This window comes from Danio rerio, chromosome 4, assembly GCF_052040795.2.
Source record: "Danio rerio strain M-AB ecotype USA chromosome 4, GRCz13ab, whole genome shotgun sequence".
NCBI lineage: Eukaryota > Metazoa > Chordata > Actinopteri > Cypriniformes > Danionidae > Danio > Danio rerio.
This window is the reverse complement of record NC_141024.2, coordinates 76,702,293-76,716,201: the sequence shown is the minus strand read 5'-3', so window position 1 is coordinate 76,716,201 and position 13,909 is coordinate 76,702,293. Positions and strand designations below refer to the sequence as shown.

General features: G+C 46.6%; 2 protein-coding genes across 52 annotated transcripts in view; both read left to right on the top strand.

Moving 5' to 3' along the window:
• LOC148682569 (uncharacterized) overlaps window positions 1-13,909 on the top strand; it is a 1,090,975-nt gene that overhangs the window by 304,978 nt on the left and 772,088 nt on the right. The gene's annotated exons all lie outside the window — the stretch shown is intronic.
• LOC567883 (NOD-like receptor C) overlaps window positions 1-13,909 on the top strand; it is an 89,213-nt gene that overhangs the window by 30,910 nt on the left and 44,394 nt on the right. The gene's annotated exons all lie outside the window — the stretch shown is intronic.

Below are 13,909 nucleotides of genomic sequence, written 5' to 3'. Positions count from 1 at the left end.
ACATATTGATTAACCTGGTTGATTGGAATAAACAGCATACGAGGAATTATTATGGCATATTATTCAAAGATACATCTGCCTTAGTTCTAACATTTAAGAGATTGTCTTTCATTTGTATGCGTTCATGTTTCTAGAGATCTCTTTTTTTCTCTACGAAATTGTGCATCTGGCAGTATGTGCCCAAGGCGAGCACATGACCATGTAAAGGAGTCATTCAGTCTTGTGGGGCAATTAGTTAAGTTTTCCCACTGAAAATCCTGTAAAGCCCCATTGTGGGAAATTGAATGATTTACCAAGTTAGCTGAAGGGTACCAGAACATCTGTGGCCAAAGTACTGATGCAGCTATTCAAGTCAATTGGCGCTCTGTTATCGTGGTAGTATAAGCCCTCGAGCCAGTTCGATGACCGACACTTTGGCACCCGATTTGCAAGATTTCAGATTCAACTCATGTTGTTCACTGCAGTATGCCCATGAGTTACTACAGCTCATTCAGTGCACATCTCAGGCTTTATGCAGGCATGTCTCTCATGAGGCAGATATGGACAGAGATTTGAAATAGGCCTATAGTTAGCTCAGTTGTTGGTGTCTATTTGTGGTTTCTTAATCATAGGCTTAATAACAGCTAGCTTGTAAGAGTTTGGAACATGGCCTATAGATAAAGAAGAGTTGATCATGTTATAGCAGGCAGCAGCTCTTTCAGTCATTTTGTTGGAATTGAGTCCAGCATACACGTAGCTGGTTTAGAGCTATTTATAAGTTGATCTAGCTCTTCCTGTTCTATGATGTGGAAGCAGTGTAGGTTATTAGTAGGGGTGTCAAAATTAATTGTTTCTTCTGTGCACCGCGATGCAGACGCGGACAATTCGTTATCGGTTCAGTAATAATCATAACCGGTTATAATGTACTGACATCATTTATCTCCTATGCGCTCTGTCGTGAGGGAGGTGAGCGCCGTTATTTACAACACTCAGCCAACTCATGGCTGGCCCGTGGCATAGGCAGCATAGGCAAATGCTAAGGGCGCTGTATATCCCGGGGGGCACCAGAAATGAGCGCGCTTCAGTTGGTTTTGTTTTCGATATTCTTGACACACATTCAGTTATAGACGGCAATAACTCAAAAATCTCTTACCCTAAAAACATCTAAAGTGTGTTTCCTACAGAAAGACAAAGCTGGTTATGTTTCACAGCTGTCTTTCTTTTTTACGCTCGACATTACGAGCACTGCTCCGTTTAAGCCCTCGCAGTCTGCGTTTACTTTAGCTGGTAGAGCTCGCGCTGAGAGGAGCTCTCTGTAAGGGACCTCATCTCGGCTCTCATCTCGGAAAAGTGCTTATTTTTTTTGTTTTTTCGTTTTCTCGGCTTAAGTGTGTTTGTTTGTTTGTGTGTGTGTGCGTGTGTGTGTTTGTTTGTTTGATGCTGTCTATGTTTGTGTATGTGTGTGAATGAGAGACAGTGTGTTGCTGTGTGTTGGTGTGTTTATACAGACAGCATGTTATAGCCTCCCCCTAAAATATAACACTATATATGGAAAGCATCGTCAATGCACCGTGATGCACCGAGATATCGAATTGAACCGAATCGAAGGCATGATAATCGTAACCGAACCGTGAGACCAGTATAGGTTCACACCTCTAGTTATTATTATGATTCAGTGAAATGTTTACTGGATCTGGAGTATAAGCCGGTGCAGAAATTGTATCAAGTGGAACTGATTGTAACACATCTGTAAACGCTGATGAGTCCAGATGTGTCATTAGTGTCATCTATGTGGATGTTGAAATGAGTACATTACTATTTTATCCCAAAATTCGTTTTTTATCAGTATGAAAGTGGAAGTGAAGAACTGAGTCAAGTTTACGTTATTTTGTACAGGTTTTCACTTTTAATGAAAATATATTAAACAAACTCCATTTTTGTAGGCATTTAGAAGAAAACAGCATGTTTTACTATAGATTTTTACAGCTATATCTTGGAATGTTGCTGTGCCTGATGTCACGGGGTTGGTTCTGTTCCCTCAGCTGAACAAATACAGTGGAACAGTGGAAGTAAAGGACTGAACACGGAGACTGGAAAGCCTAATGCATAAAGTTGTGGATGTGGAGCTGCTGCAAAAAAAGCATCAGATGTGTGTCTATAAAATAGAATATATATATAACATTTATATACATTCATATATATTTTTTTTACTCCCTTTTAATTACCGATCATTTGCTGTGCTTTGGTTCAGTCTCTGTATAACACTGATTGTCTGAGTCTCAAACATTGGTTTCAACAAGGTCCCGTGCTACTACAGCCCCTTACCTCTGCTCATGCTCAAACCAAACTAAGATCAGCACGGACAGCAAGAACATCCTTCATACATGTTGAGAGATCGAGAGTGTAGTTCTATTATGTGCACGTATGATGAAGCCGCTGATTATATGTAAGATTATGAAATCTCTTTCAATGCGTGTTCAGCTGTGCACTTTTTCCATTCTCACATTTGCATGTAACGACCACATGCATTTTATGTAGATCTGTTATTCTCCTCTGCAAGTCATCTGTCCTGACGTCTTCATTTATTCAGTGCTACAGTCTATAGCACCTCAATGAAATACCTGAAACTGTCATGAAATACTTTAGATGACATTACCAATTTATGGAAATATGTTTTATAATAAATTAAAATTATTAAAAGCAGGACTATGCTAAAGGAAAGGGAAAGAGATGAACTGATCTTAGCAATGTTTGGTATTTTTTATCAGGGTGGAATGTTAAAGTATATTCGGCTGTTCAATTCAGCTGGACTTAATATATTTACAGTTGGAATAATTAGTTAACTAGTAGTTTATTTGTTGAGAAGAATAAAGTGTAAGAATCAGGTCTTTGGTTTAATTCACATTTAATCTTTGGGTATTCAAATCTAAAGATTCGAACGTGATTCACAAAGAGTTATTCAAATCTACACTTACCCTCTGTATTTGTCCAGCAAATAGAACGTTTAGTGTAAAGCAATTCTGTATTATATTATTACGTTGCCAACAATAACAATATAATAACAGTATCTAATTATTTAATGAGCAAGGTAGCAGTATCTGAAGCTGAGGCATTAACTTATAAAGCACACAACACACCAACACGGATCTTAAAACAAAACAAAAGTTTATTACTACTCTATAACACAAAGTACTGATCTACATAAAACAAACAAACGCACATACATACACACACGCACAAGCAGTTTGAGGAGAGTTTTGACAGTGGATTCAACTTCTAGCCTTTGCTAAGTTTTTAGCATTGCAACCTGAGAGAAACCATCAAGCATAGAATTTCACTATTCTTTACTACTTAAACATAATTCACACCAGATTCAGTAATGGATGGAAACCTTGTTTGTGCTACTTGCGTTCTGATGGAATTTTGGTTTCCTCGACTGGTCCAAAGGGAAATCCTGGCGAAGCTGATTGGTAAGCGTAGCAACTTCAGTGATGTGCTGAAATTCCCTCCTCGGTGAAGAGGGGTTTCCTTACTGTCAGGGAAGCTAGGGTTACAGATGTTGGACGAGGTGTCGTTGTAGGTGAAGTTTTTCCTGGGGTTTCTCTAGTTATGATGGAGTTTCAGAGTTCTGAGGTGTTGACCCGATGGCTTGTTGATAAAGCAGTTACACAAGCAGATCGGGGGCCGAGCCGGCAGCAAGGGGAGGTCGCGTGCTCTGTGATGTAACGAGGCTTCCGGCGAAGCGATGTAACAGCCACTGCACGAGAAGAGCAACATACAGGCAGTGACGACTGGCAAAGATGACCGGCAAAGATGACAAAGAAATTTTCCTTGTTCAAAGTTTTATAGGCTGGGCCTACACAAATCAGAGAAACTGCGGGGTGGGAACACCCCCATTCCCTCCTCTAGTAGGCCGGGTTGGCACATTGTTTGAGTGCTGCTTTAATAGGATAGTTGTTAAAATAAAGTCTCATAACATGGACACCTTTCATAGTGTGGTTTCTTCATATAAACCAATGCATTGGAAACTTTCCTAGCTTTCAATCAGTACCAAACATGAAGTATTTCACAAACATTCTGTAGATTTCATTCATCACCGAGGGCTATAACTCAATAACTATCCATAACAGTTAAATGGAGCATGTAAACACAAAAACCTACATTAATGTAAAATAAGCATACATTAAGGGCCTATTCACACTATGCCATCCGTACCGTGCCCAGGCCCGTTTCCCGGATCGTTTGAGTAGTGTGAGTGCGCTGAATCGGGCTCAAGCACGGTTCACTTGGCCGGCGCTGGCCCGGTTGGAAGAGGTGTGCCTGAGCGCGGTTCACTTGGGCTTTGGCGCGGTACGCTTGTGTGTGAGCGCAAAACGCGCCAAAGCCCGAAAGCGAGACATGACTTTAAAGGGACTGTTTGATATGGATTTATTAATGATTCTTACTGTTCAGTGAACGCAAACTGCCGTAGTTTATTAAAGACACAAACTCCTCACAGCACGTCAGCTGCACCTTCAGCAGACCTCCTCATTCCTGCAGCACGAGAGCTTTATGATTGTTTATGAGCGCCAAAAGTGGCGGATCTGTTCGGTGAAATATCTGACTGCGTGTCACCGCATCCCTAAGGACTGTTTGGCGAAATATTTGACTGCATGTCACTGCATAACAAACGACTGACACGATATAACTAGAGAAATCTCCACTGTGCTGCTGGGTGAGAGCGTATGGCAAGCCGTTTTAGCATTTAAACCTTGTTCTGACTATCCATAAATATATTTAGAGATATCTCTAATTATATTTTGACTAGTCATAATTATAATTCGACTAGTCAGATTGGAGATATCTGCAAATATATTATGACTGACTAGTCATATTCCTCCATTGACTTCCATTGAAAAATACTTGCAGATATCTCTAAATGAGTTTTGACTAGTCACAATTGTAATTAGAGAAATCTCCAAATGAATTTTGACTAGTCAAAAATCCAATTCAAGATATCTACAACTAATTCGACTATTAGTAAATTAATTAGAGATATCTTCAAATATATCTGTAAATATCTCTAAATATGATGAATTAAAGATATCTCCAAATGTATTATGACTAGTAAAAACCCAGTTAGAGATATCTCTAGTTACAATTGTGACTAGTCAAAACTCATTTAGAGATATCTGCAAATATTTTTCAATGGAAGTCAATGGAGGAATATGACTAGTCAAAATATAATAAAAGATATCTCTAAATATATTTATGGAGTCAGAACAAAGATTTAAATGCTAAAAAGGCTTGCCATAGAGAGCGCTTCTCACTGAACAGAGCAGCAGCGATGACGTAAGCGTGCCGAGGCCCGATATGGTGTGAGCGCGGGCCGTCGGGGGAGACGGGAGGGGGACAAGCGTGCTTTGGCCCGGTTCGAGGCAACTGTACCTAGTGTGAGTACGGCCTAACTCAAATAAACAGTTTAACTGAATGTCCATTTAAACTTTGGAAGCTTTTTTGATCGCTGTATTGTCTGCCTAGAATGTGTATTCCCTCGCAGACGCCATTTGCAGGCAGGAGCCAAAAGGCACTCAAAAACTGGTTTGAGGGGGTTTTGAGTGTAGAGCCTCTTTTATTGTTTTAAGGTGTAGAGTTAACTAGCACGCAGTTGTGATCGGGACTGGCAAGTCATCCACTGGATTGCCTTTTGCTGGGTGCCTGTGGATTGCTTTGAAAATGAAATCAAAGTTTAGACATGTAGGCACCAACCAATGTTTTAAGGATTATATGGTCTGTGACTTGTTTGAAGACTTGCGTGGAAATCATACTAAAACATTTTTGTACGCACAAAGCTGTAAATGTGCGTACACTGTAAAAAATAAATCTGTAACATTTACGGTAAAAAAAAATGGCAGCTGTGGTTGCCAGTACTTTACCGTTAAAAACACGGGACAAACTGTAAAAGTAATTTCTCATTAATCATAATTAATTTATAGCGGTAATATGTCTGTATTTTGAATGATCAACATCTACACATCTTTTGTTACACAGTTAGACATGTTAGCACACCCACATGAAGAAGGTGGTGATGAGGAAGTTACATAATTAGCTAATGCTCATCACAATCAACTTTCCCCACTAGCAGAAAAGAGTATCAGCATATAGAAGGTGCTCAGTGTCATTCACACAGCTACTAAACACCAGTATGGTAACATGCATAAAATTAAAGTCATGAAATAAACATTATCAACATTAGATTTAACATAAATCTCTAATGTACATAACTGATGGGGAAACAACTAAAAAGATCCATATTAATGTCAATAAAATGCATAAAAAGTGATGTGCCATGCAGGGATTTCTGGGAAAGTCAATTTACAGTTGTTCGCTGTATATATTTAGGAAACATACCGCTAACCAGGTTACAGATTTGTACTGTAGCATTTTTACAGTTTTTTACCTTTGAAATCACGGCCATTTTTTACAGTGTACGCAGTAAATAATTCAGATGTCTCAAACACTGCGTACACTGAATCCCACGCATTTTCTCTTGTACATCTGAATGAACGTGAAACTGAGCGCACATGCATGAGCACAAAACCCCTCCCCCATATGAATATGCTAATGACTCTACTTTGGCAAAAACTCAACGAAAAAGCAACGGCAAAAGCAAACAAGAAGAGAAACTTTGAACAGAATGTGAATTTTGTAAAATTTTGTTGTATCTTTAACAGCACGAGTGGTGTAGCTCGTAAAATGCATGTCAACATGTTTTGACACGTTCAAATTGTCCTTTAATGTTTGGCTGGTCAACTGCCTGGTATGGAAACCTTGTATACCTGCTAGACATGCGGATGAACCCGTCTCATACAGCTGCCATTGCACGGCTTAAAGACACTTTGTAGTGTCCAATTTAACACAACTGCCTCTAGGAGTCGCCAATAACAATAAAACAGACACACACAAGAAGCTCACATACACCAGGTATGAAGTTGTCATGGAACAACGCTAGGGCTTGCATAGACTAGTCGACTAGTCGAGCGATTGACTACTTCAACCACTAGTCGATGCTCTCAGAAGCAATCGACTACTCGAGCGTGCATTTACCGTAAATCACCTCAAAACAACAAACTTATCCAACAAACATCACGATCCAAGGTTAAAGCTTCCAACTACAACTCAGGATTAAATTCAAGATTATTTATATTATCAACATTACCACCACAAGGAATCCTCTTGAATGGTAGTTACATGGTCTCCGCTTCATTAATTCTTCCGTGGCGGGGTGCCACACCAAAAAACATTACAGTTTTCCATTCAGAACATTCAGTCGTGTTTTATAATAGCTGGTTATAATCGCACCAAAACGTATTAAAAGGTATGTGAATTTTAACAGCGCAAACTTTACTGTGTGTGTTTCATTTGTTTAACCCTCGTACATGCTGACTGATTGACTGACAGGTGCGTGAGGCCAGCAAACATGAAGTAGCTTTCGTTCAGTTAGATTAACAGTTTCCATAAGTATACTTTATAGTATCTACTGCTCTGAATATTAAGATTTTATCTTAATAATTATGCGTGCAAGCCAAGAGATTGAAATAACCCCATAGGTGTTTGGTAGATCTGTATAGAAAAAAAGCCTGCCGCCACAGCTGGAAAAAAACCTATAGGAAACACCAAGTAATGTCTTGAACATCAGTTCCCCTTCGGTTGGGGAACTCCAGTGCTATAAGTGGATTTGATGTTCTAAATCCACGTATGGGAGGTTTTGGTTCAGAAGCCGATTGTCTGAAAGAGTATTGAACGGGCCAATGAAAGCAATGAATTGGCAGCGTAAGCTTGCGCAGGTGTGCTGCATTGCCAATTAACTGAGCATATAAGCACACCTGGCGCCAGCAGACGCTATCCTTTTCGCTTCAGAGACTTTTCTGATCGAGTTCATGAGGGTTCCTCTTGCTGAGCTACAGCCACATCGAGCGAACGAGTGTCTCCCGGTCCAGAGCGAGTCCACGCAGCGGCAGACAATCGAGCTGGGTTTTCTTCCTTGCCTGGCGTCCCTTTGGGTTCGGTCCTCTGAGCGGTGCGTATTGTTGCAACTTTCCTAAAAGAGCAACACAGTCGTGCAGCACGTCCTTTTTAGGATGGCGCTCCGACTGTGCGTTTCTGGTTGCGGGGGTTTCCTGGCTCCGGATGATGGGCACGATCACTGCATTACATGTTTGGGGGTCCAGCATGTTAATGTGGTGCTCGGGGGCGGTTGATGTCGTCACTGCGATGCCATGACCATCGTGCAGTTGAGATCGCGGCTAACTTTCGTAAGAGAGCGAGCAACCCCAGTGGCCTCCTGCTCTGCAGCGGGCGCCCGGGCAGATCTGAGGGTTCCAGTGAGAGATAATCTGCCACCTAAGGGCTCGCGGACCTTTCGCTCCTCCAAGCGCTCCATCCAAGCTTCGGGTACTGGGAGTGATCCGTCTAACCAGATGGTAGCTCTCAAGCTCGCTGACACCAGAGATCAGATGTCTTCTGCGGTATCGGAGGGTGGGCTTTCATTGTCCGACAATGATCCGGACCCGCTTGCCCCCTCTGGGCAAGCGAGCGCCGTCAAAATAGATCCTGAAGTGGACATGTTGGCCGTGCTTTCCCGGGCTGCTTCGGCTGTCGGGTTGGAGATGGTTCATCCCCCAGCCCCGCGGCCGGACCGACTAGATGGGTGTTACGTAGAGGACCAGAAGGTGAAGCCTTTGAAGCCTCTCGTCCCCTTCTTCCCGGAAGTGCACAGTAGGCTCACGCAGTCCTGGAGGGCACCTTTCTCTGTCCGCGCTGCGTCCGCCTCCGCCCTCACCACCATGGATGGTGGAGCTGCCAGGGGGTATGAGGCAATCCCGCAGGTGGAGCGCGCCATTGCGGTCAATCTCTGTCTGCGTGGCGCCCCTACTTGGCGCGGTCCGCCGCGTCTCCCGTCCAAAGCCTGTAGGTTATCTGCCTCCCTCGGAGCTAGAGCTTACAAGGCTGCGGGCCAGGCAGCTTCCGCCTTGCACGCGATGGCCACCTACCAGCGCTACCAAGCGCAGGCGCTGGCCGAGCTGCACGAGGGTGGGTCTAACTCAGGCTTGTTACACGAGCTGCGCACCGCGACCGACTATGCACTCGGACTACTAAGTTCGCCGCGTGTGTGCTGGGGAAGACGATGTCCACACTTGTGGTCCAGGAACGCCACCTCTGTCAACATCGCGCATATCAGCCAGGTTTAGCCAAAGTTCGCTTTCTTGACTCGCCCATATCCCAGGCTGGCCTGTTTGGCGACACCGTCGGTGAATTCACCCAGGAGTTCAAGGCGGTGAAGGAGCAGTCGGATGCGCAATGTCATCTGGGCAATGTCATCTATCAGTGGGACCGTAAGCCCGCTCCGTCCGCCGAGCCATCCACCTCCGCTGCTCCTCGCCAAGGGAAGCCGGCAGCCCCTCCTGCCCAGGGCGCCGCTAAGTCCGGTAAACAGACCGCGAAGCGTCCCTGAGACAGGCCATCCGGAGAGGAGGAAATTTGCTCTTTCCCCGCTGGAGGATGGGGCCCATATCCCAACGGTACTTTTCAGTGCCACCAAAATTACGGTAAAATAGCACTTTTCCCCTTCCCCGGATGTCACAGCTCAAGCCCTGCCAGTCTAGGACGCGCTGCCTCTCAGCTCGCAGGGTCTGCATGCTCCGCCAGTGGCTCACGGGCGCTGGGGGGATGGTCTCCCTTCTCCCAGCCCCCAAGCCCCCTCTCCGGAGTCAGGGTGCGGAGCCAGAGCGAATCGCTCTCCTCCAACTCTTCTGTGGGACCCTCACGCTCCCCAGATCAGCACACCCGCTCTGCGCTGCCCCTCCGCGGGTACGTCAGCGATTGCTGCGGTGACGTCATTAGTGAGGGCTCTGCCTGCCTAAGTGGCGCCGGCCAGCCCCTTGCGGTGGCTCACACGCAGGATCAGACTCGGCTACGAGCTTCAGTTCTCAAAACGGTCTCCCAAGTTCACGGGCGTGTATTTCACCAGGGTCAATAGCCCCTGTCCGCCCCTGTCTTGCGAGAGGAGATTGCTGCTCTCCTGGCCAAGGGTGCAATCGAGCCGGTACCTCCAGCTGAGATGGAGAGCGAGTTCTACATCCCGTACTTCATCCTACCCAAAAAGAGCGGTGGGTCACGGCCAATCCTAGATCTGCGCGTTTTGAACCACTGCCTTCGCAAGCTGTCGTTTAGAATGCTCACGCAGAAGCGCATCCTCCGATGCGTTCGTCCTCAAGATTGGTTTGCAGCCATAGACCTGAAGGACGCGTATTTTCATGTCTCCATTCTTTCACGCCACCATCAGTTTCTGTGGTTTGTGTTCGAGGGTCAAGCATGACAATACAAGGTCCTCCCCTTCAGGCTATCTCTGTCTCCGCGGGTCTTCTCCAAACTCGCGGAGGGTGCCCTAGCGCCCCTTCGGCTCGCGGGCATCTGCGTATCTCGACGATTGGCTGATTTTAGCCCACTCTCGGGAGCAATTGACTGCGCACAGAGACGAGGTGCTCCGGCATCTTCGCCTATTGGGGTTGCAGGTCAACTGGGAAAAGAGCAAACTCGCCCCGGTGCAGAGGATCTCTTTTCTCGGGATGGAGCTGGACTCGGTCACCATGGTAGCACGCCTCTCCAAAGAGCGCGCTCGCCTGTCGCTGAACTGTCTGAGGGAGCTCGACAGCAAAGTAGTGGTCCCACTGAAATATTTTCAGGAGCTCCTGGGGCATATGGCATCCGCTGCGGCTATCACGCCGCTCGAACTGCTCCATATGAGACCACTTCAGCACTGGCTTCGAGATCGAGTTCCAAGACGCGCATGGCATGCGGGCACACACCGAGTCTCTGTTACTGCGTAGGTAGGTGCCCAGCTGCATTGGCATATCAATCGCCTAGAGCTGTTGGCAGTGTTCCTCGCTCTTCACCGTTTTTCTCCGGTGTTGGAGCAGCAACACATGCTAGTCAGGACGGACAGTACGGTGGCGGCAGTGTATATCAACCGTATGGGGGTACGAGCTCTCCCCGCATGTCTCAGCTTGCCCGCCGTCTGCTCCTCTGGAGTCACCCGCGGCTGAAATCGCTGCTCACCATTCACATCCCAGGTATGCTCAACCGTGCAGCCGATGCGCTCTCACGACAGCAGATTCACTCTGGAGAATGGAGACTCCACCCCGAGTCTGTCCAGCTGATATGGGCGCGAATCGGGGAGGCCCAGATCGATCTGTTTGCCTCCCCCGAGAACGCTCATTGCCAGTTGTTTTATTCCCTGACCGAGCGAGGGCACTCTCGCCACGGATGCACTGGCCCACAGCTGGCCTCGAGGCACACGCAAGTATGCGTTTCCCCCAGTGAGCCTGATCGCGCAGCTACTGTGCAAGGTCAGGGAGGACGAGGAGCAGGTTCTGCTAGTTGCGCCTCTCTGGCCCAACCGGACCTGGATATCAGAGCTCTCCCTCCTCGCGACGGCCCTCCCCTGGCAAATCCCTTTGAGAGAGGACCTACTTTCTCAGGGACAAGGCACCATCTGGCACCCTCGCCCCGATCTCTGGAACCTCCATGTGTGGTCCCTAGACGTGAGGAAGACTTGGGTAACCTGCCTTACTTGGGTAACCTGTGGTTGATATCTTCACTCAGGCTAGAGCCCCCACCACGAGGCAAGCCTACGCCCTGAAGTGGAGTCTATTCACTGAATGGTGTGTCTCTCGCAGAGAAGACCCCCGAACTTGCCAGATCAGTGTTGTGCTCTCTTTCCTTCAAGAGAAGCTGGATAGCAGGCTGAAGCCCTCCATTCTCAAGGTTTACGTTGCCGCCATCTCCGCTCACTATGACGCCGTGGCTGGTGGCACCGTGGGAAAGCATAACCTCATCATGCGGTTCCTTAAGGTTGCTAGGCGAATTAATCCATCTCGCCCCCCTCTCATGCCCTCTTGGGATCTTGCCCTCGTCCTCACGAGCCTGCATTCAGATCCCTTCGAGCCACTCGATTCATTATCCTTAAGATTTCTGTCCCTGAAGACATCTCTGCTGGTCGCGTTGGCCTCCATTAAGAGGGTCGGGGACCTGGAGGCATTTTCGGTCAGTAACTCGTGCCTGGAATTCGGGCCGGATTTTTCTCACGTTATCCTGAGAACCCACCCGGGTTATGTGCCCAAAGTTCCTACCACTCCCCTTAGAGATCAGGTAGTAACCCTGCAAGCGCTGCCCCCGGAGGAGGCAGACCCAGCCCTTTCCTTACTCTGTCCAGTTCGCGCCCTGTGCATTATGTGGACTATACTCAGTACTTTTGATCTTCCAAGCAGCTCTTTGTCTGTTATGGCAGACGGCAGCAGGGAAGTGCCGTGTCCAAACAAAGATAATCCCACTGGATTGTGGAGGCCATTTCATGTGCTTATTTGAGCAGAGGTCAGCCTCTTTAACAGACATTTGTAGAGCTGCGGGCTGGGCGACACCCAACACATTTGCAAGGTTTTACAATCTGCGAGTGGAGCCAGTTTCCTCAAGGGTATTAGGTAACCCTTGGTGATCGAGGAAACAACTCGGTGGGGTGTTGTAACACGCTTGCGGTGCCTTTTTTCCCTAACACGGAGAGATGTGCACCTTCCCATCTGTCAGTAAAGTTACCCGTTCGGTGTGCCCTGCAGATTCCTCCGAGGCCCCCAGCACTGACTCAGCGGAGGAGTCACCTGCTGGCCCACTACGTTAGGTCTGCCCGCTGGTCAGCCCGCGTTTTTGGGTATAGGTGCCCCTCTGGCGATCCCATATGCTTATTTCCGCCCCTGGGTGGACCCGTGCCTTCCCTATCCGCTAACCACCTTCTTATGCGCACTCCCCCTTCTCAGGGTTAGTCCATATGTAATTCCATTTGTTTCCCTATTGGGTGCGGATGGTCTCCACAGCGTCCTCCCTACCGGGATTGCACGCTTCCCAACGTACTGTCGTATTTCCTAGAATTATCTAGACGCTAGCGATTCCCAAAAAAAATATACCTATTCCGTAAAGCTTTTCTTGAAGTGGGGATAAGTTAGGTCCAAGAGCAAGTTGGAGGACCGCGCCTTCCATGATTTGGGTGCGTCACGCTTGCCTGACTGCCCTCTCATCGGAGGCGTTGGTAAGGTGCAGTCATTATGGCGCTTTCAATGGCTCCCATACGTGACATCAAATCCAATTTAGAACATCAAATCCACTTATAGCACTGGAGTTCCCCAACCGAAGGGGAACGTTCGAGGTTACAGAAGTAACCCTTCGTTCCCAGAGGAGGGGAACGAAAGTGCTGTACTCCGTCGTCATAATGACTGTCCCTTAGCTGTTTGAAAGTCTCTTCAGCTTAAAGAGGATAGCGTTTGCTGGTGCCAGGTCTGCTTATATGCTCAGTTAATTGGAGATGCAGCACACCTGCGCAAGCTTGCGCTGCCAATTCATTGCTTTCATTGGCCCGTTCAATACTCTCCAGACAATCGGCTTCTGAACCGAAACCTCCCATACGTGGATTTAGAACATCAAATCCACTTATAGCACGTCCGTTCCCCTCCTCGGGGAACGAAGGGTTACTTCTGTGACCTCGAACGTTTCCCCTACTATCCAAGCTAGTGAAATCATTTCTTTATCCCTGCCACCAGCAGACGAAGTGAAAAAGTTTATATTGCTGGCAACACTGTAACAAGACAAAGAGCAACCTGCATCCCTCTCACGTGGATGCGCTTCTAAGTGATCTATGAGTTTGACTAAAGACTGGCTGAAAGATGAGAGCGGGGATGACTTGTGTTCTGTATAAAGTCAGATGAAGTAAGATTCTATCCCTTATTTCTGTCAAAAACAGGGTAAATATAAAATGATTAAATTGCAGACGGCTTTTCATTCATAGTTGCGTTGCGGCTTTTTTTCTATAACTTTTAAATATGAAATACATTTTCTCATACATTAT